Here is a 12,011-nt window from a genome sequence, read left to right as displayed (position 1 = left end):
GTCACAGACATTTCTTGGGAAACAGCAGAAGTTCCCAAGCAGTTTTTGGTGAGTTAGTAATTCCAGTGGGTAAGCTTGGTAGGGCATGTATATAACAACTCTGCAAACCATTTGTGATTCTGCTTCCTACCAATTCTGGCAGTTGTCTATAACCAATATATGTATTTACATTCTCAACTCTTAACAGGAATAATTGAACAGATTCAGAAGTCTTATAATTATATCCAGCAAGGCATGTACAGATGGCCCTTGATCAATGGAGTTGGTCCCAATAAACCCATTGTAAGTTGAAAATACTGTAAGTAAAAAGTGCATTTGATACCCCTCACCTACCAAATATCTTCTTGGCCTACCCTACCTAAAACATACTGAGAAAACTTACATTTGCCTACAGTTGGGAAAAAAAGCATCTAACACAAAGCCTATTTTATAATAAAGTTGTTGAATATCTCATGTAATTTATTCACTACCATACTGAAAGTGAAAAACAGAATGGTTGTATGGTTACTCCAAGTATGGTTTCTACTGAATGCATGTCACTTTTACACCATCATAAAGTCAAAAATCATAAGCTGAACCACCGTAAGTCAGGGACAGACTGTATTACTTCTAGATGTGTCTATGTTATCATCTATCAATTAAATGTGTTTTTCTATTTAATGCAGACTCAACTAATTCAACTTTCTTAGGCCATTGAACAGAAATGTAAAGCCTCATTTCTTTAAAGGGTTGGGAAAAAAGTACCAGTTATCCACAATACCCTTTTAGTTAAAGTGATACCTAAACTTTACCAGACTAATGAATTGAAATGATTTCATCGGAATTTTACTCTACCCTATATATATTTAATGCAGTATCCAAAATGTTGTACACTCTTTTGGCTGCCTGATGAGAGGATGTGTTAGATATACATCTCTTCACAGCTCAGAATCACAGTGGGTTCATTAATAGCCCTTCTCATTGTAAAATAGTACGCTCTACAAACACTCCACCTGGCCTATCAATCAACCCAATTATATTTATGAAGTGTCCTTCATGTGTCCATCCCACGGTGCTATGCAGACTTAATATAAAAGAGGATATAATAAATATTTAAAAGGCTAAATCAAACAAATAAGTTTTTTAGTTAAACCTTACAAATCAACAGTAATTTTAAAATTCTCATGCATAAAAGAATAGATTCTGGAGCTGAAGAGCACGGTGTGGAAAGATTTGTGAACCTAGAATCTTATTAGAATCAGACTTAAAGGTGGCAGTGGAGGTCATTGATTGTAAATTGTGGCAGAAACTCTTCTGGAATCAGGAAATCTTTATGTAACAAGTCTTCACAGGGTGGATACAGACAGGAAACTGTACGGTTAATAAAACACGTGCACACAAAACTTTACGGTAATCCTAAGGTCAAAAATGTGATTTTTAGATCAAAGAAAATCACTCTTTTAAGATTACCAGCATAGATTACATTTTAAACATTTATCCTGGGGAATCAATCAGTAGCAACCCAATTTTATCTGTACTAAATTCAGAGAAATTTGAAGACATCCATGCTTGAATATCACACAGACAATTATGCAAAACATCAAGCCGCTTCATAGGTCTGCAGGGACTGGAAAGAATATCTAAGTGTCGTCTGCATACATATGACACTGCAGGCCACAGCACTGAATAATGTTATTCACTAAAAATATCTAAATATAAAGCTAAATAGGATTTCAAACAAGCCCCAGGGGAATTCGAAAATAACTTGGCAAAGCATAAACTGTTCCCTAAAGGAACAAATTGTAAGGAGAATAGAGGGATAAAGAAAGTATCCAAAGCAACCCATGTTAATTCCAGAGAATTCAAAAACATAGAGTTATGTCAAAGAATGACACGGTCAGCAGTATTCAAACTTGACAAATAGCCTTAAAAAAGTACAGGAAAACAGAGACATCCAACCAGCAAAATGTTCACGGACATTATGTTCTAATCTAACTCTCAGGGCCAGTAGTGTACATATTTAACATGAAGTGCTAAAATGATAACCTAGCAAAAATTGAAGATATATTGTCTTTTTCTCTCATGATTTATAAAAATTTTAAATTGTTGATGAAGAAGTTAAAACAAAACAGTATAATTGTCCAATATTCCAGATTCTATTAAAGTTGTCTTCCCTTTTTGACTTTGAGACATTTATTTCATGCTACACATTAGGAAACAAAAATATATATATATGTTATATAGCTAGTAATCTAGGTGATAAATTTTTGATGATTCTCTGTAAAGTATTTAGAATTCTTAAGGGAAGAAAGATGCTATCACTGTTGTATTGTTATTATCATTATCCAATACTGTATAAATCATCTGAAAAGTTTTCTTTTCACATGCCAAACCAGTTTTTACATTTCACAGCCATCACAGTTTTTACATTTTATTCATAATGTGTTTCTTTCCTAATCCTCATTTCTGAGATTTGCCATGCCAAAGAAAAATGGCACCAAATGCAGCTAAATGGGAGAGGAAAACTGTATTCAAGACTATTGCAAGGAGAGAGAGATTAAACTTAACTAGCTAAAAAAAGTTGAGAGGATTAGTCAATGCCGAGGTGAGCTCATGGAAAAGTCTTAGGGGATGTTAGTGGGAAGATTGGTCTATGATTAGGCCATCTGTGTCTGCTAATTGCCACTTACTACTTCTCCTTTATTGAATTTAGGCTCCTAGCCTTCCACAGAAGCTGGGAGATAAGGGTGCTATCTTCCTTGATGACTACATTCAAGGGCTGGCTCTCAGGTCCTTGAGAAAGATATTCCTGGGCTGTAAAACTGGCAAGAAGCTAGAAAAAGATCTACATCTCAAAGGGGCAGAGAAAATTGCAAGTTTTCTAAAGTAAATTCTCTAAGAAAATGAGGTAGGGGCTGATTATCAGGAAGAAGCCTGGCGAAAGTTTAGTCAAGCTGTGGGGAGTGTGAAGGCTGTCTTGGTCAACCGTCTGCATCTCTCAGAAAGCATCACTGAACTGCTCCAGAAGCTTCTTTCCTAAATTGATGGCAGCTGGAAGTTTTCCAAATAGATCTTGCTTAATAAAATAAAGTTATCAATTCCCATTGCAGAATTAAACACCATCATTACAACACAGGATAATAGAGAAATATGGTTACATACATGAATGTGCTCAGCCTAATAAAACAAACACAGTGAACAGTGATAGTTTGACCTCCTCTTTCCCAATTTGGATGCCCTTTATTTCTTTCTCTTGCCTGATTGCTCTGACTAGGACCTTCAGCACTATGTTGAATAGAAGTGGTGACAGTGGGGTTCCTTTTCTTGTTCCAGTTCTGAGGGGGGATGCTTTCAACTTTTCCCCATTCAGTATGACATTGGCTGTGGGTTTGTCATATATGGCTTTTATATTAATAATTCTGAAATATATTTTCCTTCTATGCCTAGTTTGTTGAGGGTTTTTATCATGAAAAGTTCTGGGTTTTGTCAAATGCTTTTCCTGCATCTATTGAAATGATCATATGGTCTTTGTTTTTGTTTTTGTTTATGTGGTGAATGACATTTATTGATTTACATATGTTGAACAGTCCTTGCATCCCTGGGATGAAGCCCACTTCATCCTGGTGGATTATTTTTTTGATATGCTGTTGAATTCTGTTTGCTAGAATTAATACCTTTTGCAACAATCGGGATGGAACTGGAGACCATTCTCCTAAGTGAAGTGTCTCAAAAATGGAAACACAAACAACACATGTACTCACTATTATATTGGAACTAACCAATGAGCACACACGTGCACAGAGGGAAGTGAAACTCATTGGAAATCAACCAGGGGGGAGAGAAGAAGAGGGGGACAAATCCTACCTAATGGGTACAAGGAACACTATTTGGGTTATGAGCATACCTATAGCCAGGACTCAAGTATTACAAAAGTGATCCATGTAACCTAAAACATTTGTACCCCCTTAACATTTGAAATTAAAAAAAAAGAAAGAAAAAACAAAGACATATTATATTTAACATCATGGCAATGATTATCAAAATGAAGAAGCCCCATAGATTTCTAACAACATCATATGAAATTAAAAGGTGCTAATAGTCATATTTTCACATTTTTACTTTGGGTTATGAGTCTTCTGAATTCAATAGTCATGATATTTTATAATTTTAGAACTTCTCAACTTGTTGATGTTTAGAAGAGTGAATATACTATTGCACAGATGTGATACAATTACCTGTCTATATTGAAGAAGAGAAACCAATTCTTGACCACAATTAGTTTTAAATGAATACTGCCACACTAGTGGGCAAAATGAAACTCACCAGATTGATTTTCTTTGCCCTGAATTCTTTGTAATAAAATATTCATATCTATATGCACTGAGGAGTTTGGAAGAACACACCTGAATTAACATACCTCAATGCTTCAATTTGATGGCTACTAAATTAGAAATTTAAACAACGTAATGGAAAGAAGTCTTTAGTGATAAACTCTGTTGCTGCGGGCAAGCTCAAATCCTTTCTAGTTCTTTTCCTAGAAGCTGTGCTTGCCTGTAAGCTGCCCACCTGGCTGCTTAGGCTCTCCCTGGGAAAGGAATCTGTGCTCCTTCCCAGAGAAAACTCTGTTCCGTTTTTAACAGCTTTGTGTAATTTCCTCTTGATAGAAAAACTAAAACTTGTTAGATGCTTTTTTTTTTTAAGTCGCTGTAGGTAGTTAACAGTTTGGTTAAAAATAATTAAGCCAATTTGTTAATATGAAATTTAAACTCCTTCATAGAGAACACTAAGCTTACAGGATAAAAGAGATTGCCTAAGTGGAAGGTTCTCCCGGGAGGCTTGGAGCCAGACCCAGCATGAGGTGCTTTATTTTCTCCTGTAAATCTTCACACTTCTGCAAAATTGTTGGAAGCTAGTACCTCTGTGGGTAGTTTTGCTTATTCTTTCTGCATGTCACTGTCCCTGCTGAGAGTACCTCTAGTTGCTCCTAAGCAGATACCCTACAGCTAGCTTAAAGCATTAACAGAATGCAGAGTGAACTGAATACAGTATGACAGATGCCTCCAGAAGGGATAGCCAAGGTAGAAACAGAAGACAAAGAATAACTGAGATGCACTGCACTTGTCACTAATAAAGATGGAACTGAAGCAAATTCCCCAGAATAGGGGAAAAGCCCATTCCATTATGTTAGTTCTATTTATACTTCTGAATCATCTGAAGTAAATTGTTCAGCTTGCTTTGCTCATAAAAGTTTGTCAGTAAATAGAAAGGTGTTTGGTCTTCAAATAGTACCTTAGTTTACAAATGACCCAGTGTTTCTTCTTGTTGCAGCTAAAAGTCTAGTTCAGCCTTAAGCACTGATATGCATGCGTGCAAATATATTCATACACACTATATTTATTCATTCATTTTTCCATTGGTGCATATTTATTGCATATGCAGTGCATATTTATTACTGCTTTCCCTTGTATCCAGCACACTGCAGTACACACTACTGATACTGAAGTAAGACAGAATCCACACGCCCTTGCCTACCCAGCCATTGGATTAAAATAATAAAATAATTCCACCATGGTGATTGTTTTAAAACTCTTGATTCCAGTTTTAATAAATTTACTTTTTAGTTCCAGGTCTTTGATTAAACTTTTCTGTGTACATAGTAGGTTTTCTTTGCCAATATGCACATAACAGGTTCATCAGCAAGCAAGTGGTGTTTCTTATGTGAGCATAGGACCAACTTGGGGAAGTAGTTATGTTTCCCAGCAGGATTGAATGCCCTTGTGTATCTGCCTGTCTGTCCACACTCATATGCATATGGTATACAACCATTTAAAATATGTCTATAGAGTAAAAATAACTGAGTTTTATATAAGGTTTTTTAAATCAAACATAGATTATAGGCAAAGCTAAAGTCTACAAGATAAATGTTACAACATTTATATTTAGATATTATCATATCCAATAATAAAAAAGTAATTAATGACTATTGTATATTCAGAAGTATTTTTGATATAAGCTAAACTTATACTCAAAAAAAGATCATTTGCCCATTTTTAGAATAAAATACTACTGAACTGTTACTAATTCACCAATTCCTAATGTAAAATCATGAGTTTATATTCTTCTACTGTAAAAATTTATAAGTGAATTTTAAAAGTTCAATGTCTTAAAATCCATCTACTAAAATTTTAATATTAAAGACAAAAATATCTGCTTCCTTGAATCTGAGTGAAAGAATATGCTTATGTGAAGGAAAACAGAGCATGCTGGAAATATATTTTCCACCTCTCTTTTGCATTTACCTTATATGTCTCAATTCAGTATACATTAATTTTGAAAAAATATCACAGTATTTTCAAGTGAACACATTTAGCCTAATCATTTCAGAGTTGAGCATAATCTAGATGGGAAAATAGTTACAACCATTCCATGAATGCATAGGTAGAGCAAAAGCTCTATGTGAAACAGTATTGAGATTTCTAAATAAGTGCTTTGTCCAAGACCCCTAAATTGAATAAATATATCCTCTGTGATTTAGTTATTGCAGGAAATTCAGAAGATAAGATGGTCAAGGGACAATTTCTTTCTTTTTTAGTTTATATTTTACCCCCTCAGAAATTAAAAACCAGGTAGATTACAACTATCCTATAACCAATTTATTCTAAATGTAATTGTTTTTAGTGTTTCAAAAGTTATTAACTCTTTTTAAACTCTGCCTCATACTTCATACTTTATGGTGACCCTGGGTTCCGTAAAGAGGTCGTTGAACCAATGGAAAACACTATTGCGTCGCTCCCAGTTCCCTCTAAAACCTCAGAAACATTTACATGCATTCACTTTCAGATGTGTGAACTCACTACGGGTAAGAATTAAGTCATGAAGATTTTCTAAGATTCTATGCTTGAAAAATGGCAATGTGGGGGCAATGGGATATTCTCCACTCATTATTCAGATATTTCAAAACTTTAAGCTATTGCTCTTATAGAGCCTAAGGCTGTTGGAAATAGATTAACACTTTCCAGTATCAGTTTGCAAGAGCTATTACCATTTCACTACACTAGGTATTTTCCATTTTAATATTTTATATTGTAAAGCTAAATATAATTTGGCTGATAGCTAAAATTGCAATCATTATTATTTGAAAATTTCACTTACATGCTGTTTATTCACAAAATCCATCTTTGTTTAAAAGCATAAAGTAACTTTAAACAAATTTCTTATCTGTTTAAATAAATTTTATCTCCCTAAGCAGTCAACAAATCATGAGTACATCAGCAAATAAACTCTTTATTTTCTATTAGTAGTCATGAAAAATAAAAAATATATTCCTGACCTGTGTCACATGCATTAAAATATCTGCCATGTCTCTTAACATGTGGAAACTGTGTTTATTCCCTTGTTAATCCCTTCAAATTTTAACCCCTTCAAATTAAGTTGACATTAGCAGGTGATGATAATGTTGTTACCAAAATGTCAATGATCAATCAAACATCCTGATATCTTCTACACAACAAGGAGAAAGATGTCAATGTCAATCTGAAAAAAATATTGAAATTCCAACCAGAAGGCCTCTTAGAATTTACTTTTTACAATCTGTAATTTCAGGCTTTCCTCAAGAATAAAATGCCAAAAGTCAAAAAGTCAAAGTATTTTTCCTTTTTTCTTTTCATAAAAGAATATGATCAGCAATTGATTTAAACATTTGCATATAAATCAGTCAAATCCCTACTTTGTGACCAATTAAAAGAGTAAGAAGTCCTCATCAGCTTTCTATAGCTTTGTCTATAAACCCAATAAACATATAACCAATCTGCATTATTGTTACAAAATTGGTATCAATTTGTTTGGAGTCATAAATTTTGTATGCACTATATTGTAGCTCTATTTGCTAGTTTATCTTAATCCCAAATAAAAACAAATATTAGACATTTCTCAAAACATATTTTCTTTACAATTACCTTGTACATTAATTCATTATTTATTCAGCAGATAATTATTGTGTAAGTAATTCAATTCTTCAAGGTGGTTGTAGTAGAGAGGAAAAAAATGCAAAATGATTGAGAGAAGATCCTTTCATTGACAAAATCATGGTGGGGCCAGATTACAATGTGGCAAATTCCATTAAAGATATAATCACAGAGTGATCTCAGAGCTCATAGCCTAAGGGTGTCAAGAGTATTTCCCCAGGGAAGGGAACACTTTAGCTTGTCTTGGAGGATGAATAGGGCTTTTCTATAGGGAAAAAGGAGGGAAATCTAGAGGATAGATAGCAAGGCACAAACCTTGAAAGAATATGCTATATCAGGAAAAATTAAAATTTGACTATATTTGGAACACAGAAAATTTGCTTGATATTAAGTGACATAACTTACTTTTTTTTAAATTTCTTAATATTATGGGGGGGACAAAAGCTTATGACTTACTTTATATAGGGCTCCTTTATATAGGAATTAGAGTTGATTCTATTTTCTCAAAGCAGGGCTATCTGATCCTATTAGGGACTCTGCAAACTGCTTCAGGAGAAACTCTTCCCTTCATTCAATGTGTTGCAGGCACATATTTCTTTGGAAATACTTGTCAAGTTCATGAAGCTTCTTCTGACCTCTAGGACTTTAAAACTGGCTTGTTTGGATTGGAACCCTGTCCCTCCAGTTCTTCACCTGTTTGGCTCCTGCTCATCATTGAGACTCAACGTACTTGTTACCTCAGTAGTGGCTACACTACTCTTTCTCACATAACTGTAATTTTATTGCTTTTATATTATAGCAACCATCACCTTTTGAAGTTATCATGTCTGTTTCTTATTTACCTGTCATTTGTGTTATATACATGTGTAAGGATATAAAACCCTTAAAGTCAAGAAACAAGTCTATTATTCAACACTAAAGCCATCACATATAAAGCAGAAGTGGGCACACAGTAGGAATTATCTAAGCATGTTTAAATGAAAGAATGAATGACACAAGGGAAAAACAAATGGAATGTACAAATTCTAAGAGCAGACAATCAAATAATAAGTGTATTTACTATGTCACCATCAACATTGCATTCTTACCCAATGGCTTTTTAAGACTGGACTTCATCAAGGAGTACGTGGTAAGAGAATTAGATAGACTTTCTGGTAAAATAAATGAAGATTCTAAGTTTCGTGAATGCAATTAAATAAGCCAATAATATATGTGTATTAACATTTATTTGCTTCCACTTATATTCAAAGGTAGGTGAGCCCTGATTACACTGAGTTTATACTTACTTTACCTATATCACAGAATATGTGTGAGACTTGAATGAGAAATGAATGTAAAAGCATCATAAAATAAGTAAGAGACTGAGTTTTCTTGCCTTCCCATAGTAAAAGAAATAAAATATAGATTCTTCTGGAATACAAAGAAAAACAATTTAAGATACCAATTAAACAGGCTACCACTGGTATATTTTCCATTACCATCTGCTTCCTCTCGGTCTATGAATTTAGTCAGGAAAACAATAAGTAACAGAATTATTAATATAAGAAACAGATCTTTTGTTGATCTTCAGGAAAATGATTGTATCATGATGAAAACAGTGTTCTTTTTAAAATGTCATACATAATTTTGCATAGCCAGAGTAAATGAGCCAGTAAATGGGCTGGCATTAATAATTATACTGACATGCATGCAATTTCAAGTATTGACTAATAAGATGATTGATAATTTTCAGATAATTAAATTTAAAATTATGAAAGAACTTTAAACAAATGTGACTTGTAGATTTTATAATGTTTAATTAAGTACATGCTAAATGTAGCAATAACTTATTTCGTCAGTAAAATTTTGTGAATAGATGTGCAAAATAAAACAATTTCAACAAGAATATTAGTATCACAGAGCTTTAAATGTCATTATTTTAAAAAATAATGGCTTTTGTGTGTGAATCTTTTACCCTTGCTTTTCATTTTGCTTATGATTTCATACTTCCATTAAGCTACGGAATTAAGTGAGCTTTTAATCTTATCATAGACTTATGAAATGCCTTATGAAGCTCTATCAGTATGAATTTTGAAACAAATCAAGTAAGCCAAGAATTTAAAAGAAAAGACCTTGAAGAAAAAGAAAGAAAAAGAAAACACAGTCACATCCAAGAAGATCCTAGGAAGATATCTAGTAAATTCAGTGTGGGATCATGAATGAGATCTTGGAACTGAAAAAGGACAATAGGGAAAAACTGAGGAAATATGAATAAATTGTGGACTTCAGTTTATACTCATGTATGAATATTGGCTCATTAATTGTGACAATTATTCTAAAATTAAAAGTTTATTAAAAACATATAAAAATACTCATAGATTTAAAAGTCATCATTATGCTGTCTAGTTACAGGTCAAAATTAGGAATTGTTTACAAACAAAGAACATCAGAATCACTTTGCTAAGGAATAGTAGGTACATGTATAAGAATTTTGAAATCTAATATCAAACTTTTAGCCTGAAAGAGCTACCAATAATGAAACATACATGTATATACAATGTGCATTAAATGTATTTCCATGTGACCCCTTGATTGCCTCTGCTGAGTTATATAACATAGGATTTTCCCCAACCCTGGCTTCATCTGATGAAATTAGGTGTGGAAACCTAATTAAGGAAAGTTGATCCATATTCTGGCTAGGGAGCTAGGGTTGTGACCTGGTTCAAAAATATAAGCAGAGCCAAAGAGATTCCCTCTCTCAGAGGAAAATTCAACAATGGAATAACACGTGATCTTTGCCAGTTGTCAGTAGTGGCAAAAATAATGTATCCATGATGTGAAAGAAACTGGGGTAATCATTATGGGATATGAACGAAAAGAGTAAAAAAGAGAGTGTAAATACAAGAAAGAGGGACATGAAATAGGTTCAAGAAGCAAGCTAGGCATCCACAAAGATGAGAAATGGGGAATAAAGCACGAAAAAGGAATAAAAAGCAGAATCTGCCTTGGAGAGAATAGCATCCATTGCTAACAGCTCTCTAATTTCTTGCTTTGAACTCAGTAATGCCTGGCTGTATTTTGATTTCTGTCCTTGTCTCACTTCCTTACAATAAATTCCTCTTTTCTAGAGCAAGTAGAAGTCAGCTCTTATACTTACAGTCAAAAAAAAAAAAAAAAAAAAAAAACTTCTAAGACACACTTCAAGATTACACTAGCCATTATGCACCTCTATTGTATCTACTCTCTAGCTGTCATACTTTTTAATTTCCCCTGGGATTAGCTGTTTCTTGGTTATCTTAGAACCATAATGCCCTTATTGCTAATATTGGATCAAAGCCTTTAGGATAAGGTTAAAGCTTAAACTTGTAACATCACAGTGGTTTAGAAATTACACTACCGTTTGAATTATTTTTAAATAACTCTGTCAGAGAACAACTTCCTCATTAGTACATATCTTGGTAACAAAGATAAAAATCACAAAGCTGTGGGCCTGTGTAGTCACCTCTCTTTAACATCATCGATATAAAGATAGTGATTATGTTTAATCCCTAAGTCTGTATGCTTGCTAATGTTTTAAAGATTTCCAATTACAAAGTAGAAAAATAAACATGAGATAAGTTGGTAGACATCCATCTAATCACAATAAATACAAATGTCTTAATAAAATACAAAAATGATCTAACTGCAAAAACTCCAGCTGTGTACTATTTATGAGACATACTAGGACAGCAAAGATACAGCTAGAGTAAAAGGAGAAGATAGATCACTTGCAGCAAATAATGTTAGTAAGAACTACTTCAAATATATTCTCTCAGTTTTCCTTAGCAACTGAACACCGATTTTCTTCAAATGGCAATTTGTCAGACTTAAAACTGTGTTTTCCATGCTCCCTTGCAGTAGGTGTAGCCAATGAAGCATAAACTCTGGTTTCAAGGAAATCTCTTTCACAGAGGCCCACACTCAATTTGAAGGAATACCCGTTGTGTACTTCTTCCTATTTTCCTTCCCTGATGCCTAGAATGTGGATATGAGGTGAAGTTGAAAATTAATGCATTGTGCTGAAAATGACGTAAGAAAAAGAGATAAGGA

Source organism: Eulemur rufifrons, chromosome 4 (genome assembly GCF_041146395.1).
Source record: "Eulemur rufifrons isolate Redbay chromosome 4, OSU_ERuf_1, whole genome shotgun sequence".
NCBI lineage: Eukaryota > Metazoa > Chordata > Mammalia > Primates > Lemuridae > Eulemur > Eulemur rufifrons.
Note: the sequence above shows the minus strand (reverse complement) of the source record.